Here is an 11,262-nt window from a genome sequence, read left to right on the forward strand (position 1 = left end):
ATGTGGGAAGTTATTTAACTGAGTTAACCGCATCATCTTCATACGAGAGAAAAAATAGGTCTTGACTAAACTTGATAAATAAAGAAAAAATGGTATAAGCATATAATGTAGAAAATTGATGGTGAACCCAAGAAGAATTAAAACGATCAAAAGTGATTCCTTCTTAGAAGCAGCACTAGAAATGAACAGGAGATTAGAGGCAGTTAGCTGTTTTAAAATAATCCTGAGCCTGCCTTGCAGTTAAGAGATGCGGTCCAACGTAACAATGGCCTCTGTGGTGTAGGAGGGAGTATGGAGAGAAGTTTTTCATCCTGAAATAAACAGGCAAAACTAGTCAAAGAAAAGATGGTTGACCTCTGTTCTTGGTCCTGACACCTCACCAAAACATGGTTGCAATAGTTGGTGGTGCAGCAGCCATCATGTGAACGTGAGTATAAAAACCACATGTTAAAAACAGTGAAGAAGGAGCTAGGATGGTTTGTGCGTGCCGTCAGCCAGAGAACAGCCCTCATCGTCCTAAATTACAATGTGTTTATATGTGAAGATATGTATTTACTTCATTATTTTGCTTCATTTTTTGCGGTCTGCAGCTGAATTTAATTCTTACTGATAGGCAGACAACATGAGCAATGTGGGAATTTAGTTGCTTAAACTCTCAACGCTTCATTTTCTCATCTAAAAAAATTGTACAGGTGATAGTAAAGTACCTATCTTTCTTATGGTTATTATGATAAAATAAGATGATAAACATAAACAACTTGAGCACATGAGTCATTTATTGCTGAATAACAGATTACTCCAAAAATTAGTGGCTTAAAAATAACAACCAACTCTATAAACTCTCACAATGACAATGAGCCAGGAGTGCCAGAGTGGCTTAGCCGGGCATCTCGGGCTTAGAGTTTCTTATGACGCATAGTCGGATGGTTAAGAGGCGCCGTCATCTGAAGCCTTGACTGGAGCTGAGGGTTCTGCTGTCAGCTGACTCACTGACAGGGCTGGGAAGCCAGTCCTGGCTATTGGCGGGAGGCCTCAGGGTCGTCTCCCACAGAATGCCACACGGAGCTCCTGATTTACCTCGAAAGAGGCAGCGCTCTTTCCCCCAGGCAAATAATCCAACAGAGTCTGCAAAAAGCTATCCTTTTTATGACCTGCTCTTAGAATTACATACATCATACTTACCTCATTCCACTCATTAGCAGCAAGTCAAAAAACTCAGGCTACCTTCAAAAGAAGGGGAATTAGTCTCCAACTTTAGAAGGGAAGAATACTCAAGAATTTATGGGCATGCACTTCTAACTATTACAGAGGAGCTGTAGAGGATCCTCTGTCTTCTGCTAACTTCTAGCCTCCCTTTCCTTCCATGACTTCCCTACCCTCACGTTAACACGCACACGCACACGCACATGAACACACACACACACACACACACACACACACACACACACACACTCTTCCCATTTTTCCTCTTTTCTCAGAAAGAAAGCCTAAGCTTCATGTAAAAAGATAATAGTTTGGTTCCACAAAGCTTTTAAATAAGATTAAGCTTTATCTCCAATAATAATTTTTGAAAAAAGAGATGTAAATTCTCCAGAGATTTCATTATCAGGCAATGGTAAAATACATCAAAGGTCATGCCTTGTTATTATAAAAATTACAGCATGCTTTGACTCAAATCAAATTCCTCAAAATGTAGCACCTATATCAGCAAGAAGTAGATATGCTAGGGTTAGCATATGGCAAGTATTGCCCTGACCCATGATTCTCCAACTAAATGATGTGTGACTGTATCAGAAAGAGACCAATTTCCATAAGCTTGTTGTGAGGAGCAGTTTCTTTACAGTCTCACCATCTGCTGCTAGTTAATTTTTTTCTGCTTGCAGAATGGTATTTTTACTCCCCACCCTCTCCCCTTTAAATGCTGTAATGAACAAGAAGAATTATTGAAAATGAGGAGAACTATTTCCATACATATTTTAAAGCACTTATTAATGGGAGTACAGCACCAATTTCATTTCTGAAAGCATACTTCAGCTTCCCACATACTGGAGATTTCTTACTGATTATGAATTACACCGTCATGTTAAAAATGCCTTTTGATGCTATACGATGGTGGAAAAAAGATCACACTTCTATGTTTTAATGATTAGTTACAGGCCTGACAAAAATCTCTGCATGTTTTAGTATGGTAACTTAGGCACGAGACTACCTAGCTTCTACTATTAGTTAAGGATTCACTGGTCTTCAAATCAGTCAAGTGACTGTAAAGTACACAGTGAGACACATGTAAAATCAAGTTCTATGATGAGAGAGAGCAAAGCTGGGGGGCATGTATCTCGTGTACAGAAGCTGCATAACTATCATCAAATGTCTTTCATATAGATCAGCTGCTACCGTATTGCTGTGGTCAACTTTTCCACCCAAAACCATTCTTGTTCTCCTTTTTCTTACTTCAGAGCCTTTGGCTGCCACAGACAAATCTTAACTTTCTTTTCATTAGTCACAGGTTACATGACTGAGGAGGGTTTAAGAACAGGTTCACTGATCTTCCTCAGCAAAGGGTGAATAAGTGGACAGTAAAAACTGTCTATTCCAACACCAGAGGGAATTTCAAGGAGTGAGATTTGAATTAATGTCTTTCTGATACCAAAGCCACACTGTGCCACACTTATTAGTTTCCATTATCATTAGAGAGAGTAGGACTTGCCACCAGATAAAATGCTCTAAAAGAATATTGCAAGTAAGTATTATTCAGGAAAATTCTGTGGCCTCAAGCTGAAACCACACATAAACAAAAGGATAGCCAAACAAAAACACTATTATCCCTTATTATGGTAAAAATATTTTATAGGAGAGCAGTTTTTCTACTAGGAAACAGATGTCTATGCCCATATTGAACAACTTACTTCCTTCCCAGATGTTACGTCTGCTCTGTAGTCATAAGTATAGAGAATGATCGAATGTCTTCATCCAAAATACCCAAGACTAGCTAAAGAATTTTAAAATTGTGAGATATTTCTGAGTTATCAATATTTTAGGATACTTAGGTATCCTACAAAACCTTTACTTTCATGTAAGAGACGAATGTAGACAAAGCCTAAATCTTACAGGCTGATTAGTTTTCTTTGAGTTCTTATGAATGCTAATTTTGAAATTCATTGATGCACCAGAAAAACAACTAAGTGCTGGGCTACCAGATCACAGAATGCAGATCAGACCTATGGACTCAATTACCCTGTCCCAAATGCAGCCTGGTCTCACTGTGACTCTGTTCTGTTGCACCACAGACTAGGAGCTCTGCCTACTAAATTTAAAGGTGTTTTTTTTCCCTAACACAAAACTTACGCTATCATGCCATAAATTAAACCACAAAGTCACTATTTTATAGGTACATTATTGGAAAATTGATCACTTTTGCATGATCCAACAGAGGAAATCTTACGTATGTGATAGGTACCCTTTCTTTTTAAACTCATCTCTCAAAAAGTCAGAGGATGGGAAAAGAAATAAATGGTAAGCATTTGGAGGGAAAGAGTCGTATTTTTGACAGGTGAAGTTGATGTTACTTGCAGTTGGGAGGGGCAGGGAAGGCTAATGTATTTCTTGGTCCCCTCCCGCGAAGTCACGGGGCATCTTCCTCTACAGGGCTTACATGGTTTCTCCTACATCTCTATTAACGTTTTCTCTTTTTTTTTTTGAATCATTCATTCATACCCTATTTTTTAAAGTTTACTTATTTCTTTTAAGAGAGCATGCACGGGGAGATGCAGAGAGCAAGGGAGAAAGAGAATCCCAGGCAGGCTCCGTGTGGTCCTTAAGAAGCCCAACATGGGGCTTGATCTCACGAACTGGGAGATCATAACCTGAGCAGAGATCAAGAGTGCGATGCTTAGCCCACTGAGCCATCCTGCCCGCCCTAATATGCTCTCTTAAAACAAGTCCCGTTTCATTAATCCTGGTATCCCCAGACCCTAGTGATGAGCCTTGAACACACAGTTAGTCCACAATCATATTATAAAGACAATTGTTTAGTGAAATACAACACAATCTCCTTCCTGAAAAGTCCAGTTTCATTAGCTCAACTACAGTATTATCTTATTTCGAGATATTTTTGAAAATGGGAGCATATGTAATGAAATAATTATGAAAATATTTTGAAAATTACTTCATGTTTTACAGCTTACATTGATGTTTTATGCCATTATCACAGTGGGGAAGAATTCTCTGGCACTAGAAAAAGCCACAAAACATAATGAATAGCAATTTCTTTTTAGTTTATGTTTGTTTCACTATTCCTAATGATTGCTTTGCTACTATTCTCAATTATTATGGATGTTAAAATGCATTTAATATCTATCACAGCACCAAATATACTCCTTGGCCATTTAACAAGTACCCAAATGTATAGTTTTTATGATATTTGTTTTCTTGTTTCTATAGAAATATGTAGCTATGTGACTTTATTCCTCTCTTAGAGAGTTTAATACTTTCTCAGGCATGAGGAAAGTCAGTACCAAGTGAAATATGCTATTTTTTTTATTTACAGGAAACGAGCATGCTGTAGCATAACAGATACAACCTGGAATGTTCAGTCACTACCAGAATTTTCTCTCACTCTGATTCATACAGCCATGTTAATCAAACAGCAAGCCATCTGCATCAATAAGAACAACAGCATTGGCAAGTAGGGGAGATACCTGTCTTTGAAGAGGCAAGCTAGAACATACGAACAAATAAATATTTGGTAATGATACTGAGGATTCATTGAAAAAAAAAAACACCTTATGTTTACAAACGTGTTGGCTAGAATAAGCAACGAAGGAATTTGAATCCCTGAGAGAAGACACAGGATGAAAAGTTTGACAGACATTGAATTGGGGGGAGGGGGAGGTTGGTAAGGATTGTGATATAATTTGGAAATCATCTGTTTAATTACATTGCATATTACTTCCCTAAATATTTTAAGAATTGTTGTTCTTCAAGATGACTAAGAATTTCTTGTAAAAACTACACCGTGTTTTGCTGTATTTTCAGCATTAGTCATTGGAACCACTGACATGTAGACAAAGAGCATATCTTGAGTAGTGAAAATAGATTTGTGATAAACACCCCAGAATTATCAAATAGCTCCTGGGGTCCTGGCTGAGCTCAACAATGCAATAATGTGAAACTAACTCTTTAATGCCAGAATTGATCTCATAACTTTCAGCTTATTTTTGCCAAGTTATCAAAGACAACACCAACTAATTAATCTGCCAAACTTAGAGATAATGAATGACCCTCAAGCAACAGAAGTTCTTCTCCTAGAAGTAACTTCCCAAGATAATTTCCCTCAAATAATTTTATAAATCAAGTTAGCCTCTTTCCTAAGGCTCATTTTCCTTTCTGATAGACATCCTGAAGGAATGTCCTCAAATTTCAAAGCTTTCATTTAAGAGACTCTATGATAACAGCATTTGTCATTTTGTGTGCATTACTTTGTATCTTCAACAAACAAAACACCTGTCAGTAAAATATGGGTAAATGTTAATACTGACATAAAGAAAATCAAGCTGAAATAAAAGGCAGAATTTCAACTTGTTTATAAATAGTTTATATAAACAGATAGCCTGACTTCCACATACTGTTCATATTTCTTTTTGTTGAATACTCAGTAACTTCAACAAGAACACCACAAGTCCAAGATAAATAAATATAAGGTTAGTTTTGATTAAAAATAGCGGTCCATTAGACATCATGGTCAATGCCAAGCCTCATATTAATAGATCCATTATGTCTTTAAATGTGACCATAAAGACCAAGTTGTTGGCTGACCTATTACACAGAAGATTGCAAGTACATGATCACTCATAACTAATTAATGGAAATTCATTTGACCACTCAAATTTAATATTTTCCTACCAGTCTTTTCTGATATCCAAAACTCAAATTCTGGAAACAATTGAACAGGTTTGCCTGCTTGTTTCCTTAAAACATTTTTTTTCACAAAGGTTATTCTGAAAATTCTCCCACCCGAGCCCTAGTGGTCTTTTATACTTTTTGCTAAGATTTCTTTATACTCTGTCTTCAACCATATTATACTCTCTGATACTTGAAAATATAGAAAAAAGAAAACAAAGAACACCAAAAACTTTCAACTACTTATAGGAACTTCTATTTCCAAAGAATTTGAGGGGCAAGTCTACCTTCTTATTAAATGCATAGTAAAAAAGCATTGCTCTGGAAGAGGAGATAAACAGCATGAACTGTTGAGGCAACAGAAACATTTCAAGTATGCAACAAGCATGCCAGATCAAATGAAGTACGTGTTTCTCTGTGGTGCACATACACACACACATGCACACACACACACACACACACACACACATTTCCACTTGCTTATATGCCTGCTAATCACACAGAACATATGATATGTCCTCCAAGACCAACAATGGATCACAAAACTGGAACACAGCAGAAAAATTCTGGTTATTGTTTAATAATTTTCATGGCTTTGTCTTTCCTTTTTGCTTCCCTATCTGCTGCCGCCCCCGCACCCACTTAATTCAAGCAAACTATCACCCTAAGGCAATGAAAAGTTCTTTGTAAATACTACCTTGGTTCTTCAAGTTTTAACAGGATTACTTCTCACAATGGAAACTATGTTTCTAAAATGTGTTCTGTAGCTATTTCTCAGGAGCTTCCAGGAGAAAGAGGAGAACAGGATGAAGTGGGATTGGTCTAACTATAACAGCATTCTAAAATTGCTTCCTCTTGCAATATTAAACATGTCAGAGCCCTTAGAGCTTCGACTGGTGACTCCATACAGGTCCCAACCCACACTTAGTACATGTCTGCCCTGCCCTGGGTCATCCTGAGTTCTATCATGTAGACAGCAGTTCTCAACTCAGAGTCTCCTGCACAGAGAACTCAGAAAGGCTCAGGGGTGCAAACCAAACTTTTTTTCTCTCTGCTTTACCCTGTTACCTTTATTTGACAACTCCTTGTAGTGTAAGGGAGGTCTATGCACCTTGGGTCTTTCTTCTCTTTTCCTCCCCAAACACTCCTCTGCTGGCACACAGCGTTCTGAACCTCCAAAAAGAAGTCTGGCAAGGGAAGTACGGCACAACTTTTGTCTCTCCTCTCTTTAGTCAGGTGAAGAGAACAGAGAAAAGTGTAAATGGAAAACGGCATAATAAAATGGGAGTATAAATTGGAAGATGAATATGATATAATACAATAAAATATAATAATCTTATCCATTTTTGTTTGGGGAAAGGGTCATAAATTTTTACTGCATTTAGCTTTTCTTGCTTTCTTACTGTCCTTGCCATCTGGTCCCAGTTTCTAAGAAACATTTCTGGACACCTTCCAGAACATGCAGATAAGCAGGTGAGTGGACACAAAAAGCACTTAGAGGGCTTCTCCAAAATGCTGATTGCTTGTATCGGCCACCCTTTTCTCCTTTCACTGTCCAGCAAATCTAGGTTACAGTCTTGAGAATATGCACTAAAAATATACTCTTGATGATTCTGACATACATACCCAATGAATCACAATTTGAGAATCCTAATACTAAGAGACAAGAAAAGTCAGAAAAGAGAAAAATTAAAAAAGACAGATTTCAAAGACTTTATAACATTTCTGTAAAAACTGGTCTTTCTAGTAGTCACAGAGTATTATAAGAAAAGCAGAAACATTCTACAAAAGAAAACACTATGGGTGAGAAACACCTGTGAGTGGCTATGTATTACTGAGCGTTCTCATAAAAAACACTGAGCTGCAGAACTGGAGGAAACCTAGTATTCCAGCCAGTGATGAATCCTGCTTTTGCAAATCTGGGAATGTATACCTTTTGGGAGGACTCTCTTAAGAAAAAGTATTTTAAAAATATGAATATAAAAATACTCAGGTAATGCAAGGTCTTGGAAGTGACCTGTGCAAGAGTCCCTGAAGCTTAAACCTCATAAGCTTTACAATAAATTTCTCTGTGATTTCAACCATCTTTTATGAGGATGGGGAACGGAGGTCAGAAAAGCTAAAAATCTTGGCCATGTTCTCACACACTGAGTCAGAGGTAGAAATGCGAATAACCTCAACGTCTCCCGAATCCTCAAAACATACTCATATATTTATATATTCAATATTGAGTTTTATATACGTGATTTCTTTTTCAACTTCCATACAAAGAATGATATGAACACCCACAGGGCATCCTTTGAAGTGGAAAGGAAATGCTTTAAAGTAGCCATCTCTTACTGCTGAATATTAAAAAGCAATTGGCTGTTAAAAATCCATAGGTGAAGCCACAGCTTTTGGTCCATTCAGAAGTGGTTTAATTATTTGCAATGTGAAGCATCAGTTTTATGCAACACCATCACACCTGACCGTATTTTAATTAATAGCAGTGAAAATTTCATTTAAATTGTGAGAGTTTAAGTATATTAACTGTGTTTAGTGAGGGCAGTTTAATGGTTTCCAGGATAGTTTGAGTTCTCTATTAGAATATATTGTTTCCGACATGATAACAGAAATGCTGCAAAGTCTCCAAAATATATATGAGTGTTTTGGAGGATCAAATATTCTAGATGGCAAACATCAAACCATGCTGAAAATTAGATGCATTTTAGAATCGGCTTTCTAACACGCAATTATTTATTTTACTATTGATGGATAATGTTGTTCAACAAGTTAAAGGCAAAATGGTGTCTGGGAAGGGTTAACCCAATACATCACTCACTTAGGAATTGACAGAAAACAAGTATTATGAGAACAGAAATTTAAAAATTTTGCATAGTGTTTTTTTATAAATCAACTCATTTATTTTTATAACACTTTTTAGAAATGAAAAATCTCCCAGAACAAAAACCAAACACAGTATAACAAATGTAATTTGTAATTTGTGGATAAATGAACCTCTAAAAGCCTTCCTGGGACTTCAGTTCCTAGGGGTATAGAAATATTTTATTTTTGAAAGTCATTTTGAAAGAATAATATAATCTCAATGGAATACAAATTATAGGTTAAAATGACCAAAATTAGGGGGACAAGAGGACAGTTCACTGAAAAAGTAAGCCCACCACTACTTTGTGTTATTTGGCCTCCATTTTTTCCACACTCAGACCAATTCTATGTTATCCTGAGTTCCCAGATAATGATCAAATCTTTTGCTTGGAAAGATTTATATAGACATGTCAGAAAAAGGACTCTTTTAAGTTTAAGGACACTTCATTCAAATCAATAAGAAAAAAAATTTATGAGTGGGCAAATGATATGAACAGGTAATTCATAGAAAATGAAGTTCAAATAGCCAATAAGTAACTGAAATGGATTTGAGCTTCACAATAAAGATAATCCGAAAGAAAAGTGGTATCACTTTTTCAATTCTTTAAATGTGGTAAAATACACAGAACATTACCCCACCTTACCAGTTGTTAAGCACACAGTTCAGTACTATTAAGATTATTTGTATCATTATACAACCATCACCACCATCCACCTCCAGTACTCATCTTACAAAATTGAAAATCTCTATATATGAAACAATAAATTCCTCACCACCTCCCCCACCCCACCCCACCACCCCACCCCCCGCCTCTACAACCTCTAGCCCCTGGCCACCATTGTTCTTTCTCTCTGTAAGTTTGACTGCTATAAGCATTTCATAGAAATTAAATCATACAGTATTTGTCTTTCTGTGACTTATTTCACTTAACATAATGTCCTCAAAGTTTATCCATGTTGTAGCATTTGTCCGAATTTCTTTTCTTTTTAAGGCTGAATAATAATAGTCCATCTTCTGTATGTATCACATCTTGCTTATCCATTCATCTGTTCTTGAATATTTAATTTGCTTTCACATTTTAGCCATTATGAATAATGCTCAGATGAACACGAGTATACAAATATCTATTTGAGACCCTGCTTTCAATTCTTTTGAGCATATGCCAAGTAGTAGGAATTCTGGATCTTATGATAATTATATTTTTAATTTTTTGAGGAATCTCCATACTGTTTCCCATAATGGCTACACCAGTTAATGTTCCCACTAACAATGCACCAGGATTCCAATTCTGCCACATCCCCACCAGCATTTGTCAATTTCTACTTTTTGATAGTATCCACCCTAAGGGCTATGCAGCAATATCTATTTTGAGTTAATTTTGCTAAGAGGTGTCAAGTAAGGTTCTAGCTTCATTCTTTTGCCTACAGATAACTGCCTTCATTCTTTTGCAGTTTTTCCAGCACCGATTATTGACTTGAATTCCCCATTAAATGGACTTGGCACCCTTGTTAAAAACCATTTGATCAAAGAGGTACTTGTCTGGTTCAGTTAGTAGAGCACACAATTCTTGATCTCAGTGTTTTGAGTTTGAGCCCCACAGTGTCCGTAAAGATTACTTAAAATGTCTTTTAAAAATCATTTGATCATATATGTGAGGGTTTATTTCTTAGATCTCTACTCATCAGTCTATACATTTGACTTAATAACTGTATCACATTCTTTTCATTTAGCTTTGAACAAGTTCTCCAGTTTTGTTCTCCATTTTCATGACTGTTTGGACTACTCAGGATCCTACAGATTTCATGAGAATTTTAGAATGGGTTTTTCTATTTTTGCAAAAATAATCATTGGGATTTTGATAGGGATTGTCTTGAATCTATATATCACTTTGACATTTTAACTATATTAAGCCTTGTAATCCACTGTGGATGCTGTTCCGTTTATTTGTCTTTTTAAATTTCATCCATCAGTGTTTTGCAGTTTTCATTGTTCAAGTCTTTCACCCTTTTTGAGAAGCTAATTCCTAAGCACTTGTTCTTTTTGATGCTATTATAAATGGAAACATTCCTTAACTTCCTGTTGCATTATCCATTGTTAGTATATAGAAAGGCAATAATTATTGTGCATTACCTTTTTATCTTGCTGCTTTCCTGAAATGGTTTATTACACCTAGGAGATTTTTTTTTTTGATAGACAGAGAAACAGTGTGAGCAGGGGAGGGTCAGAAAGAGAGGGAGACATAGAATCCAAAGACAGGCTCCAGATTCTGAGCTAGCTGTCAGCACAGAGCCCGACCTGGGGCTAAAACCCACAAACTGTGAGATCATGACCTGAGCCGAAGTCAGACGCTTAACTGACTGAGCCACCCAGGTGCCTCCTAAGAGATTTTTTTCATTCAATCTTTACAGTTTTCTACATAAAATATCATATCGACAACAAAGAGGCATTTTTACTTCTTCCTTTTAAACTTTAGATGCTTTTATGTCTTTTTCTGATTT

At 36.6% G+C, this 11,262-nt stretch overlaps 1 long non-coding RNA gene across 1 annotated transcript; it reads left to right on the top strand.

Annotated features, from left to right (window-relative positions):
• Nucleotides 1-347: 347 nt before the first annotated feature.
• Nucleotides 348-4,751, top strand: LOC115273698. Its single transcript, XR_003900908.1, has 2 exons — nucleotides 348-427; nucleotides 4,547-4,751. It is a non-coding gene; the product is annotated as an uncharacterized LOC115273698 (long non-coding RNA).
• The last annotated feature ends 6,511 nt before the right edge of the window (nucleotides 4,752-11,262 follow it).

This window comes from Suricata suricatta, chromosome 12 (assembly GCF_006229205.1).
Source record: "Suricata suricatta isolate VVHF042 chromosome 12, meerkat_22Aug2017_6uvM2_HiC, whole genome shotgun sequence".
In the NCBI taxonomy this organism is placed as follows: Eukaryota; Metazoa; Chordata; class Mammalia; order Carnivora; family Herpestidae; genus Suricata; species Suricata suricatta.